The 13,010-nt window shown below is 44.8% G+C and overlaps 1 protein-coding gene across 2 annotated transcripts in view; it reads right to left on the bottom strand.

Annotated features, from left to right (window-relative positions):
- The window catches only part of PARP8 (poly(ADP-ribose) polymerase family member 8), a 1,351,312-nt gene that overhangs the window by 126,657 nt on the left and 1,211,645 nt on the right, over positions 1-13,010 (bottom strand). The window lies entirely within an intron of this gene.

Here is a 13,010-nt window from a genome sequence, read left to right as displayed (position 1 = left end):
GTTGGTAGCCTCGAACAATGGGAAAATCCCATAGAGATATATTCGCAGTCGAATATAAAAAGTAATATCCACTGCCACCAGCCAAAACTCGATCAGGCGGGACGGAGACGTGCCCCCTCGAACAACAGACCCCGGGGCAATCGAATTGCCCTGACCAGTACATCCACAATATGATGGTTTGTACTGGTTTCTGTTCATAATTTGGGACTAGTAAAGCCAATGGTGACTTTACATGCCCTTGGAGACAGTAGTCAGTCCCAGGGTATGGAGTCTATGTTGGGGGGTCGCTACGACACCCCCTGGGTTACGGCACGGAGGGTGCTGTGTAACCCACATCAAAAACACATGAGACCCTATGGAGTAAAAGACCTCATAGCCCATAAAACACATGGAAAGACAAAGGAACACCTCAAATCATGTCTAAGAGTGGGAGTAAAAGAGTCTCACTCTTAGCAGGAAAAAATAAATAAACCCCAAAAATCCAGCAAAGCTGCTGGGGGACTCACTAGGTTTGGCAAATTAGCCTTTACAGAGAATTCTACCTAACAGGAACGAAGGCCGAACGGCAGAACTCTGAACTGGTAGTGATGTTGTCCCACAACGAACCTCAGGTACTTCCAGGTCTTCCGATGAATGGGCAGGGAGAAGTAGGCTCTCTGAAGGTCCTCTGAATAAATCCTGCAGATTCAGGGTTTGGAGGATGTGGGCTAGAGTTACCATCTCGAATTTGTCCTTCCGGAGGAACAAATTCAGAAGCCTCAGAACTTTCTTCAGAACCAGGAAATAAGTTGAATACCGCCCTTTGCCTCATTCCATGAATGGAACCAATTCTATTGCGTACTTCAGGAGAAGCTGGCGGACTAGAGGACATGGTCCGGTGGCAAGGTGGTGCAATAAGGGATGTGGTGAAGAGGATGCGGACTGAAAGGGAGATAGTAACCCTGCTGAATGACCTATAAGGCAAAAGCATCAAACATGAAACTATTCCATGCTGAACAGGGAAATTATTCCTCAACTGGGGACTTGTGGCAGAATTTCTCACAGAGGTTGTCAACCTAGGCGGTTGAGGGGACATTGTCCACCGCCATTCCACCTCTAGGGGTATCACTGTCTCTTCATTTTGGGAAGCATCTGGCCTGCAATCTCCCAGGGTCTTGGACCAAAACAGGTTCTGCCCATCGAAGAGCATATCCAGTAGCTTTACCTGTATATCCTATGCAAAGACCAAAGTTTTCATCCATGAGTGACTTTGCAACATCGTACTCGTGGCCATAGGTCTGACTGTAGGATCTGTCGGGAAGACTCCTTGCCATCCTGTGCCATTGCCAGAAACCCTTCTTGCATATCCCCCTCATTGACCTGCTCTGCCGTGTGGGCCACCACAGACCAACAGCAGAGAACTTGGCCAGGGTGCAGTAGGCATTCACTAATCAGAGAGTACGGCTGCCCGAAGCAAACACCTTCTTTCTCCAGTCTGTTATTCTCTCTGTCAGGCAAGAGAGAAGGAAAGGTGGATGTCTTCAAGTTTACCGTCACATCCTGAACCACTAAACTGTCAAGAGAAGCATGTGTGGACTAAAAGGCTGGATAAGCTGGACAATTTTTTCTTGCCAGATCTCTGTTGGCTGCAGGTGTACAGGCAGGCTTCTTCCAGACCTCTAACACCTAAGCGTCCATAGCTACATTAAACAGTAGCAAGGTCCCTTTTTTGGGACCATCATCCAGAATGTCTATCAATTCAAACTGGACGTACGGTCTAGATGGGCCGATAATCCCAGGCAACCTTGTCATCAACCTCTGGATGGATGCCGAGGGCCTACCCGGAGTTGGAGATGGAAGGACATACAGCTCAGGTGAGGTGTTCAAAACGCTAGCCTCCTGTAGGTCTGAGGCCAGTAAATGGATGCCCTCACCTTCTCTGTAATATTCCTCTGGAAAGTCCCTCTCCTTTCTGAAGCACATGGGTTCCATGACAAAGGGTATAGTGTTGCCTTCCTTGTCATAAATTTCGTCTCATGTGTGTCATAAATGTCCTCATTGGAAGTGGAGTGATGACTCCAATTCCTCTAGGATGATGAATAATGATGACAAGAAAAACCACCTAGGGAGCAAGACCACCAGCAGTGCTTCGTCTTCTCTTTCTTTATGAGAGATCCACCCACAGACCGAGACTGCACACCTTCACTTGACGCCTTTTTGAGGTAGGTGAAGAGTTTAGTTGCCCTATACAAGGCAGCCTTGGGATGCATGGATTGGCATGACCCTCATTTGTTGATGTTATGCTTATCCCCCAAGCTGTACAAACAGACGTGATGGGGATCCGACACCAGGCCTGTATCTATAGGCCCCGGGGCATTACCTGAATTGGTAATGCCCCCCTTGCTAGGGGCCTTTTGCTTAAGTAACATACAGTGTGAGCTGAATCTACGGACTTCTAATGTTGGTAGATAAAACACAGTGAGATACAATCATTGGCTCAAGATCACATACTCTAGTTAATTGGTGAAGCCAGCATTTGAGAGAAGTCTACATTTTAGGCAATTTACAACATAGCTTTGCAGCTACAGGTGGTGAAAAGTATGTATTGTTTGGCTACAAGAATACCGTTTTTTGAAGACGAATTATAAAAAACCACTCTGTCTAATATAACAATCCTTTTAGAAATATTCAAAGCAATGAGTCTGATTGTAGATTTGTTTTCCCCTTTTTGAATGAAAAACTACATACACCAGAAAGTAAAGTAACCTGAGACTAAAAAATGGTCTCTGAGTTTTGGCAATATACTTTCAACAATTAAAGACAAAAAGGCAACATTTACTAAATGATTTCGGCAAACTGGAAGTAGCCATTTTTTGACACATGTACACTTCTGATATGATGTCAAGAAAATGTGATGTTGCACAAAAAAATCAACAGCCTGATTCATGGAATTATTTGCGTGAAAAACGCAGAGTTGCGCGCCTTTCTGCCCGAAAATCACCATGCTTCAAACAGTGATTTTCGGGCAGAAAGGCGCGCAAATCTGCGTTTTTCACGCAAAGAATTCCATGAATCAGGCAACAAATGTTTTCATGTCAAAAAGGACACATGAAAATAAGGAAGTCTGTTTAAAAAGGGCTTATTTGTTTGCCATTTCAATTATTGTTTTGAAAGTATTGTTCCATAAATTAAGAGCTACACGTTGGTTGCACCAGGGTGGATACAGTGATAGCATTTTCCAATTAAAAACAATATATATACTTTGACGGTTGCTTACAAACAGGATCCATGTCAACATCATTAAAACATGGCGAAAACAAAATTAGGGATAGTCCATGTAAAATGTTTCCCTTTGCTCCGCAAATAGTTATGGCATGTCACTTTCTTATTTTAACAGACTGCAGGTTCATGGTACATTCTTGTGTCAGGAAAACATGGGATGAAAAAAATAAGTGAGGCAAAAAGGCCTGGTTGAGGACTTCAGCCAATGCAAAACACATGCTGGTGAAGGTGTGGATGGAATCCTTGAGGTGGACGTCAAATCAGCAGATTCTGCCTCTGGAATTTTCAGTGCCAACAAAGTTGCACAATACAACCCAAAACATGCCCATTGGAGATTTAATTGGATCCCCACTGCTCAAGGAAGTTTCTGGCCAGACCCCTGAAGCAGCTGATTGCGTGGTGTTGGTATCCTTGGGAAAATGGGACTTACTCAGTCTAGTTCATAAGGAGAGATTGATTTCTATAATCAGGAGACTCCAAGTAATGGGATTTTGTAACGACTTATCTATGATAAAGAATACAACAGCCAGCAGTTACAGGAGATGCACCTACTGCCACATGAAACTACTCGACAGATGGTATGACAGATTCACAATATACTGATGGCTTACAAAACTGTCCCTGGACAAGACAAAGAAACAGCTTATGATGTAACTGCTTCTGAACTCTTACCAGGGAACAATCTGCCATCTCCACTAGCCAAGCTGGACTGTAAAGGGATCAACAGTGGCCCTGGAAAATGTTTTCATAGTGTCCCCATAGTTCATCGATTACTGAGCACAGGGACTATCCGTATTTGATTGATTTAAAGAGAATATGTGTGGCAGGGACTTACTCCTCAACATTATGCCATGTACTCTCTCTGTATTTACCGATATGTAAATAGCCAAAGCTCTAATCTCAGCAATACATGTATTTATGTAGAGCGTATACAATCCAATTATACTTCTTCTGTCATGTGGTGGACTGCTCTTTATGTAAAGAGTCCAAGAGGTTAGCAAGAATCTAGAGCTTTACCTTTAGTCAACTGCACCCCCACACGCCCACATTGCTCCTGCATGTTCAGGACTCTTAACCACTATCAAGGGATACATACACCTGCCAGTGCCTCCTACTCCTCTAACCCCTACAAAGCATCCTTATGTGGAAGCCTACTTGCAGTCAATACAGTAATTATACTACCCAATGTGTACTTGGAATCCAAACCAGACAGTTTGATAATGCTAGAGGGCCTTGGCGGAGTTATGATTCTCAAACCCATAATGTTCTCGGCTAAGGGGCTTTAACAGGTTGTTTCTGATGAGCCCTTCTAATTGGAAACACAGGTGGGGCTGTCCACGTTTGATAGCATTAGCTTTGGAAGTAACCACAGAACCAATACATATATATCTAAGCTTGGAGGTAAGCAGCCCCACTTTTCCTCAATTCCCTTCCCCCATGCCAACTTCCTTTGTAGCTTCTTCCACACCACTCCGATGGGAGAAGTACACTAATGGTCCATTCAAAACGACAATAGGCAGGTCTAGAGGTCAGGGTGTGGTGCACGTGTCAGACGCATGGACAATGCATGGTGTTATTGCCTGAGACTCTTTGCAATTGCAAAGAATATGTTCAGAACACTGTGATGAATTTGAATCCGGTAAGGGTGCAAAATCCTGGCATTTTTGATTCATATTAACTATTAAAATGATGCAACCAATTCCATCTCCAAAAAGGGTAATCTGCTGATCAGATTAATTTTTCATAACCTCCATGCCAAAAGCATAGTGTGTATCTGTATCCTCCATCCGTATTCTGATTTGCAGCATCTGCTCTACCAGAGACACAGTGCATGTTCAGAGGTCACATTGCCCCATTTGATAGCTGAAGTGACAGACAAGTCTTTAGAGTGCAGGTGCTGCATTTAAGATGTACACCCCTTTACCAAAACTCTGATGATCATAAGTAGTCCATGATGGTGACAGGTTAAACTCTAAAATAAAGCTATGCCTGAGTATAGGCATGGTGCATGGCACTACTTATGATCATGGCAGCCACATCCAATTTGATGTCACACAAGTGTCTGCTGCAGTGAGTCAGCTCTTCTGTGGAAGCTGATGTGTGTTCTAGCCAGATTGGCTGAGCCTGACAAATGGCAGGACAGGAACCTGAAGGGTCATGCTTCTTCTTTGATCTCTTTGTGAGGGTATATCCACTTCTCCACACCCTCCGCCAGAGACAGCCACCCACCAGGCAACTGCCCTGGGCCCGGACATCAAACCAGCACACCTATTTACTGGAGTAGCCTCATACCAGCGTGCTGAATTTCTAAAGGCCTTTGGTCCTAGTGAGAAGGGAAGGGGTGGTGTTAGAGTAGTCAGGCTCTGGTCAGTGGAAGGAGACTTCCACCATTTTGTTTCTCTCTGCCTCTCATTCCTTGCTATACCCTCCACTTCCATTAAGCCAAAGCCCTTTCAGTGTGATTTCAGAAGGGCAAAGTCCACTTCTTTAAAGAACAAGGAATGGACCACTAAGGCAGGCTAGCTTTAGTCCAATCAACTGTGGACTTTTACCTTTAAACGAAGGAGTAGCCCACCACTTCTCTGATTCACTCTGAAACAACACTTGAGAAGTATTCACTGGACTTCTTTTGGAAGAGTTGTACTTTCTAAAGCCCTCAACGACTGAGGTGATGAAGGAGCAGTCCAATGCAGAGGAACACTCTGGCTCCTACTTACTCACAGGGCACATTTGAGGTGACCTTTGCTGTGCAACAGGACCTACCATTCTGCATCAGAATCTCCCAGGGTTGGGAGAGCAGACCCTGAAAGGGCTCACCCTGTCCCCAAGCCCCTGAAATGGGTTGACCAGCACCTGGAGGACAATATCTACTAAGGCTCCCTTGTTCCGGTTGGACGGCCATCAAAGCGCATTTGACACATAGCGACACAGATGGATCCAACCAGTGCTAATTTGTGGCACTCCTCTGAACCTTCAAACATGTGCTTGCACATAGATCCTGCTCAATGCTTCATCGAGACCTCGCTGAGCCTGTCACCTGTTAGTCTAAAACAACTGCTCCATGCTGAGAGCCAACTAAAACCGCTGGAAAGTCTCTCGCCGACAGAGATCGTTGGTTACACCACAACATGACACAACTCTCCTCAAACTGCTGCTTCCTCGAACCACACATCGGAGCATCAGGAACACCATTTCACAAATGACACCCATCGACTCAAACCACTGGAATGTCACTCATCAACCCTTCCCAGCGTTTACAACCTGATTCGGCCTGACCTCGAACAGTTCCTGGGGAGCGCCCCGACTTGCATCGCCAAAGGTCGCCTTCGAGCCACACAGAGCTACTGCATTTGATGCTGCTCGAGGCCTACTTGCTGCTTGGGCCCGCACAATCCACTGTATCAAAACTGAGCATGATCCGCTTGCATCACTTCTCGAAAATGTGGTTTGATGCCATCGACCCGGCAAATACCCGAAACGAGTTACTGTCGGCCAATAACTGCTCCCTTTGTCCTATGGGGCCCAAGGCACTGGTTAGGTCACTGGTTACACCACAACTTGACACAACTCTCCTCGAACTGCCGCTTCCTCAAACCACACATCAGAGCAACAGGAACACCATTTCACAAATTACACCCATTGACAAACCACCGGAATGTCACTCATCAACCCTTTCCAGCGGTTACAACCCGACTCGGCCTGACCTCGAACAGTTCCTAGTGAGCGCCCCAACTTGCATCATCAAAGGTCGCCTTCGAGCCACACAGAGCTACTGCATTTGAAGCTGCTGGAGGCCTACTTGCTGCTTGGGCCCACACAATCCACTGTGCCCAAACCGAGCTTGATCCACTCGCATCATTGCTCGAAAATGGTGTTTAATGCCATCGACCCGGCAAATACACAAAACGAGTTACTGTCGGCCAATAACTGCTCACCTGGTTAGGTCACATTTGCACCTTTTATCATCCTAAGAGATATCCTTTTTGTGGCAAGCGATTTGCCTATCACCCCTGCATTCATACTCAGAGTGCTACATTCTTCTATCTGTTGCATCTTCTCTGTCTTTTCACAGGGGTGGGTTTTTTACAGGGTTTTCTAGACAGTTCTATTGCAGATGGCGTGTTTATTTTAAGTACATATTTTTATAAGAACTTTGTACATTCCCATTATTTTGGACTGTATTACTGTGTTGTTTAGGTCACTACAGGATCACATTCACACTACTCTCAAGAGCATAGTCTCCCCTCGGTCCACGGTACTGCACAAGGCGAAAGAGATCCATTTCTTGACTGTGCCTGTTTTACCTTTATGATTGCATTGGCTCTTGGTTTCTAGAGGTGTGAGGGCTGAGTGGGCATTTTCACCCCTACTCATCCATATACTCAGCAGAGCACAATCCAATTTTTCACAAACACTGCGCCTTAAGCTGCATTAGAGGAAAGTATTTTCTAATACAACTTAAATCTTAGTGTGCATGATCCTGGGAAGGACAAATGATTTTCAATTGTAGGCAGACAGTTTCTGTCTAGCACTGACATACAGTCCATGCTAATGTCGAGCTCAGAAATTGTCTGCGGCTCATCAACGTTCTGGACGACTCGCTCGAATACTGCCCATTAACTAGAAATGTTATTTTAATTAACGTCTGCTACAATGAGCCTGCCTTTCTCCTATTTGAGTGTTCACAGCAAGGGTCCCAAGGTCTAAGTAAATCCTAATATATGCATCTACTGGCTACTTGCTTTTTGATGCAGCGTCCAAAAAGGCAGGCTGTGTTGACTTTCCTTTACCCAAACAAAAGAGTTCCAGTTGCAAATGAATGTTGGGCTAATTATGCCTGCTGAGTAAGCTGCAGAGCAAATGTTTAATATGAGAATGTTTACAAATCATATTGTTGTGTGGTCCTGTGAATAAAGGGCTTACAGCTGAATACATGAAATCATTACATCGAATGGAGTGTGAAGGATTTCCATCTGGCAAGAGTGTAGAAGTCTTGTCTTTTTTATGTTTATTAATAATTAAAGGATGTAGATAATTCTCTCTCACAAAGTGTGGTCTGCTGACTAGAAGTCCCTTTAAGCAAACTTAATGCCAAAACCATAGTGTACACTTGTGCACTGCTGAATAAGTATCCTGATCTGCAACATCTGCCCTCCAGTGACACAGAGCAGGTTCAAGGATCAAAGTGCCCTGTGATAACTGCAGTCACAGCTCAATCATTTTGGGACAGGGACTGCATTTAACATAATCACTCAAAACCACATAACTGTTAGAGCTGATATCTTGGTGGCGGTTGTAAACATGTATCTCTCATACTTTTTAAAGCCACATCAAATTAATATCATACATGTGTCAACACTGTGAGCCCAACTCAGCTGTGGGAGGGGTATGTGTATTCTGGACTGACATCTTAGGCAGGCAACTGAAGGACTAGGCCTCTCATTTGATCCTTTGTGAGGTCTGGTAACATCTCTCCACAGTAGGATAGCCTCCCAGAAGGAGTTGGCCTAGGAGACAGGCATCAAAGGGCACACCCATCCCAAAAGGGCTATCATCACACTAGGATCCATCAAATCAGCAGGACCTTCGGGACATTCAGTAGCTGCGTGTGGCACTGAACCAATCTTTGCGGCACTGTACTGCATGCTCAAACCATGCAGTACAGCTGCTCCATGCTGACTAAGCGTGTTGTTGGCCCCACCTCGAACTTGATGATCACCACTGCATCCACCACATTATAACCGCCTCTCGAACTGCCAGCATCTTCACTGCTGATCTTTATCAACAGTTGAACCATCCCTGGTGGCCTCTTCAAACTGCAACCATTGAACAGAGCACTGACATGAACTGCGCATCCAGTCACCGGCATCGTCACAGTCAACTGTCGAACCAACTCTGATGGCCAACATGATATGCCCTTCTTCATGCACCCCTGCAAACAGCAACAAAGTTCAGCTCAACCCCAGCTCCACACCACTCCTGATCTAGAACAACCCGACCATCACATCCGAGCCTGATTTTGAACTGCATGAACAGTACCGATGAGCCTGATTTGACACTTTGGAACTGCAAAAGGTATTATTGAGTGGCAACTGCCCATCTTTGGACAGTAGAGACTGGCTAGATCAACATTAATATATTTTCACATAATACCATATCCTTTTTAAGAACATTGTGGTTTTTAATTGCCTTTCACCCCTATTTCACTAACCACAGGGCTGCATATTTCTATGTTTGCATATTTGTATTTCTTTTCACATGGGTGTGTTTTGTGTAGTGTTTTTCCTTTTAGTTGTTATTGCAGATGCATATTTAATTAAAGTATATCTATTCATAGAACACTGATTGGACATTCCCTCTTTTGGACTGGTGCACTTTTCTGTTTGGGCTACTATTGGATCACATTTACATTCCTCCTGATAGAATAGCCTTCCCTTGTCCATGTTACCACAGAAGGGGAACGAGGTGTATCTCTTAACTGTGCCTGTTTCATTTTTATGATTAGGATCAATCTTGCTTTGGAGACATGCAACAGCTGAGTAAGTAGTTTTGACACTACTCATCCTTGAACCTCTGTGGGCACAACTCATTTTGTCACTCCCCCAAGAGTGACTGTGTCTCACCCCTTTATAACTTTGACTTGAGAATGCCCTCGAATGATTGGAAGTCAATAATACTTGAAAGAAAAGGGTTACACGAGGGCACACTCAGAGTTCCTCTCCCCTGCTGGCTGAGCCCATGCAGCGTTGCCAGTGCATTGACCAGTGAACTGATGGTCCTACTGCAACTCAGACTCAAGTACTTCTCCTGATCTGAGCAGCTGAATAAAAGCAGGCACCAGCACAGAATTAGCAAGCAGCATCTCATGGTAAGATAAAGCAGTGCATCACCTGCGGGGATAGCCTAGGCACCTGCAGTGCCTGTGTCGAAGTGTACAGGTATGGGAAGTGCCAGCCACACTCTTGCTGTCCCCGGGACTTAACTTACTGAATTCAAGTCAGCTCCAGTTGAAAGAAGCCTTTATTTTTTTTCATCCGTTGACAGAGGCCTTTTGCATGTATCCCTCTACATACAGAATAGGCACCATGTTGCAGTGGCTGGGAAATTCTTCTGGTATACCCCCGCTAGTCAGTGCAATATTGCACCCAACTCTGGAGGCATTCATCCAATTCGCAACTGGCCATCAAATTGCTCAGCAGTTGAAAAATATTGGAGCAGAGGCTCTTGCCAGAAGAACCACATGCAATATGATGCAACCACCTCCCCAGATCATTAAAGAACTGCGAAGTAGTCTCCCGTGCATCAGAGTCCACTGTCTGGGTGACCAGCCGACCCAAACCCAAGAAACAGCACCTCTATCCATGATCTACCTCCTATGAGTGTTTTACTTGCAGGAAAATGGGTCACATCCCTAAGGGCTGTCCCACCCAAACTGATGGACACCAATTATTGCAAGCCCATCAAGCAAAAGCACAAGGAATATAACTTGTGGGTAGATCCAGGATTCCAAGAAGAGCCAGAGAGCTCAAGCAAAAAGCAGATATGAGCACAGAGTGAAGGTAAGGGCAAATACTATCTACCTATGGATCTGGTTGGATAACTGGTCCTTGTAGTAGGCGAATATACCAAATTGAGGCTTGAGAAGGTGGGACCAGTGACCTTTGTCCAGAGTGACCAGTTGGTATATCCCAACGATTGGCTCAACTTCTGCCCGCTACCCAACAATTTAAAAGAGCGATAGCTGTAATGGCAAGGAAAACCGAAGTAGATAATTCTTTGGGAATGCTGAATTGCTTTTTTCTCTGTCGTGTCTGCACATTTTGTTCCTTTGCACTGAAATTCCTCTCCAGCTTGTTCTTGACCAATTTGAGGAGGTGTTCTGCCAGGCCAAGAAGAAGAGCCGGAGCTTGTAAAACAAGCAAACCATACAAGGAACACAAAACAAAAGGTACAGTGTTGGAGGTGAAAGCCCATAGAGATCTGGGACGAGAAATGAAATGTTGAGGTGTTGACGTGACCATTTCCAATCCTGCTAATTTTACAAAACCACAGTTGGCAAAAAAGCCCAATTCTAGCAGCATTTCAATGCCCAGGCCTAAACTAACATGCCTTGCCAGGGGGATATGAAATTGTTTTTCATATTCGCACTAAGTACGAATAAGTACTGTTTGCTGATTCTGCTGGACCTGCTGGAGGAAATCATCACGAGACTCTCTTTGAGCCTATTGCCATGCCGTGTAAACGCAAAGTAAATCGTCCAGGAGGACGTCTTTGCATGCGGCGCCTGGCTTGCATGACTTCCTAAGCAACAAGGGCACTTCCTGGAGGGAGGTTCCGCCCACAATGATCACGTGACATGCAGCTCGTCCCTTTTCTTTTTTTACAAATACTATCTTCTTGGTGCACTCGCGCCGCGCACTAAGTACGAATAAGTACTGTTTGCTGTTGGTTGTTCGTTGCTCGCTGTGCTTGGTGCGCGGCTCGGGTTTGCAGCATTCGTTTCAGCCATAGTGTAAACGGGGTGGAGGAAGAGAGAAAAAAAAGAAAAAACTGTGCACAACTGTGACACGCTAAAGGGTAAGAGGCTACCACCATTGCTATCATCTCCTCCCTCACTGCTATCATTAGACTGTCTATTGTGCCTGAAGCTATCGTAAAAAGGTTGCGGATTTCGCAAACAATATTAAGAATATACCCCAATTCTGATGACATAAAGTTGAGCACGTTTGTGAATTGATAGCAAGATATAATAATTTATTATTGACTAATCAGTGAAAGGGGACAGTCTAATTGTGCATAAATGTAACAAAATGGAGAAGGGTCCCTACACGTTGAAATCTGGTATGCCGGCTATGAATGTTGCCCTATTCAAGGAGGGAACTAATCCAAAGTCAAAAAATATGGTGGTAATGCCGCGCACACCAATTGCTCCCCTCTTAAAGAAGCAGGGGAGAAAAAAGTGGAAAATAAAAACAGGAACCGCCTGATGTCAAAGGTACCTGACATCCTCTCGTATTACAATTTGAATACAAGCACAGGGGCTGAAACTTCCCAAGAGCAACAAACTAAAAATTGTCATTTGAATCAAGAAAAGCTCCTTGAGCTGAATAACCGCCTTGACATGGAAGTAGCTTCCATCAAAATAAGCGTACCTGTAATATCAAGTGTTGGGGTGGGAAATGCAATCTCAGACACTACTATGGAACATGAGAGTAAATGGTGTGAGAATGACAGAGTGTATGCACCTGAAATACTTGAAAAAAATGTTGAAAGCCCCCACAAGCCCTGCACAGTCGAGGCTCAGCAGAGACTAAGAGAGGCCTATAATAACTTGCAAATCACAGGGCAAGTGGATGAGGAAGTGATACATTTTATGAATTTGAGCTCTGCCTCGACAAGTGAAGAGGAAGTTGTCTTTGTACACTCTAATACAGGTGATTTAATGCAAGTAGACAATCTGTCGCCAATTCCAACACAACACCATCACAATATTAACAGGCAAAGAGTTGAAGAGGAGGATGTAATGTGTGCATCAGGAAATCATAAAACAGGGACGTCTTTAGACATGTCAGAATGTTCTGAAGAAGAAGCGTTTGTGAATTCACTCTCATTTGTTCCTCCAACCCCCAGGCAACCTATAAGGGAACAAATCCTTACTGGCGGGAGAGCTCGTTCTTTGATGCCTGCTGAAAGTAATGCAGAAGAGGCCCAGGGACTGATTGAGAACAATCCTGTCCTATTGGCAATGA

This window comes from Ambystoma mexicanum, chromosome 6p, assembly GCF_040938575.1.
Source record: "Ambystoma mexicanum isolate Mex_15411 chromosome 6p, UKY_AmexF1_1, whole genome shotgun sequence".
NCBI lineage: Eukaryota > Metazoa > Chordata > Amphibia > Caudata > Ambystomatidae > Ambystoma > Ambystoma mexicanum.
Note: the sequence above shows the minus strand (reverse complement) of the source record. Positions and strands in the feature narration are given on the sequence as shown.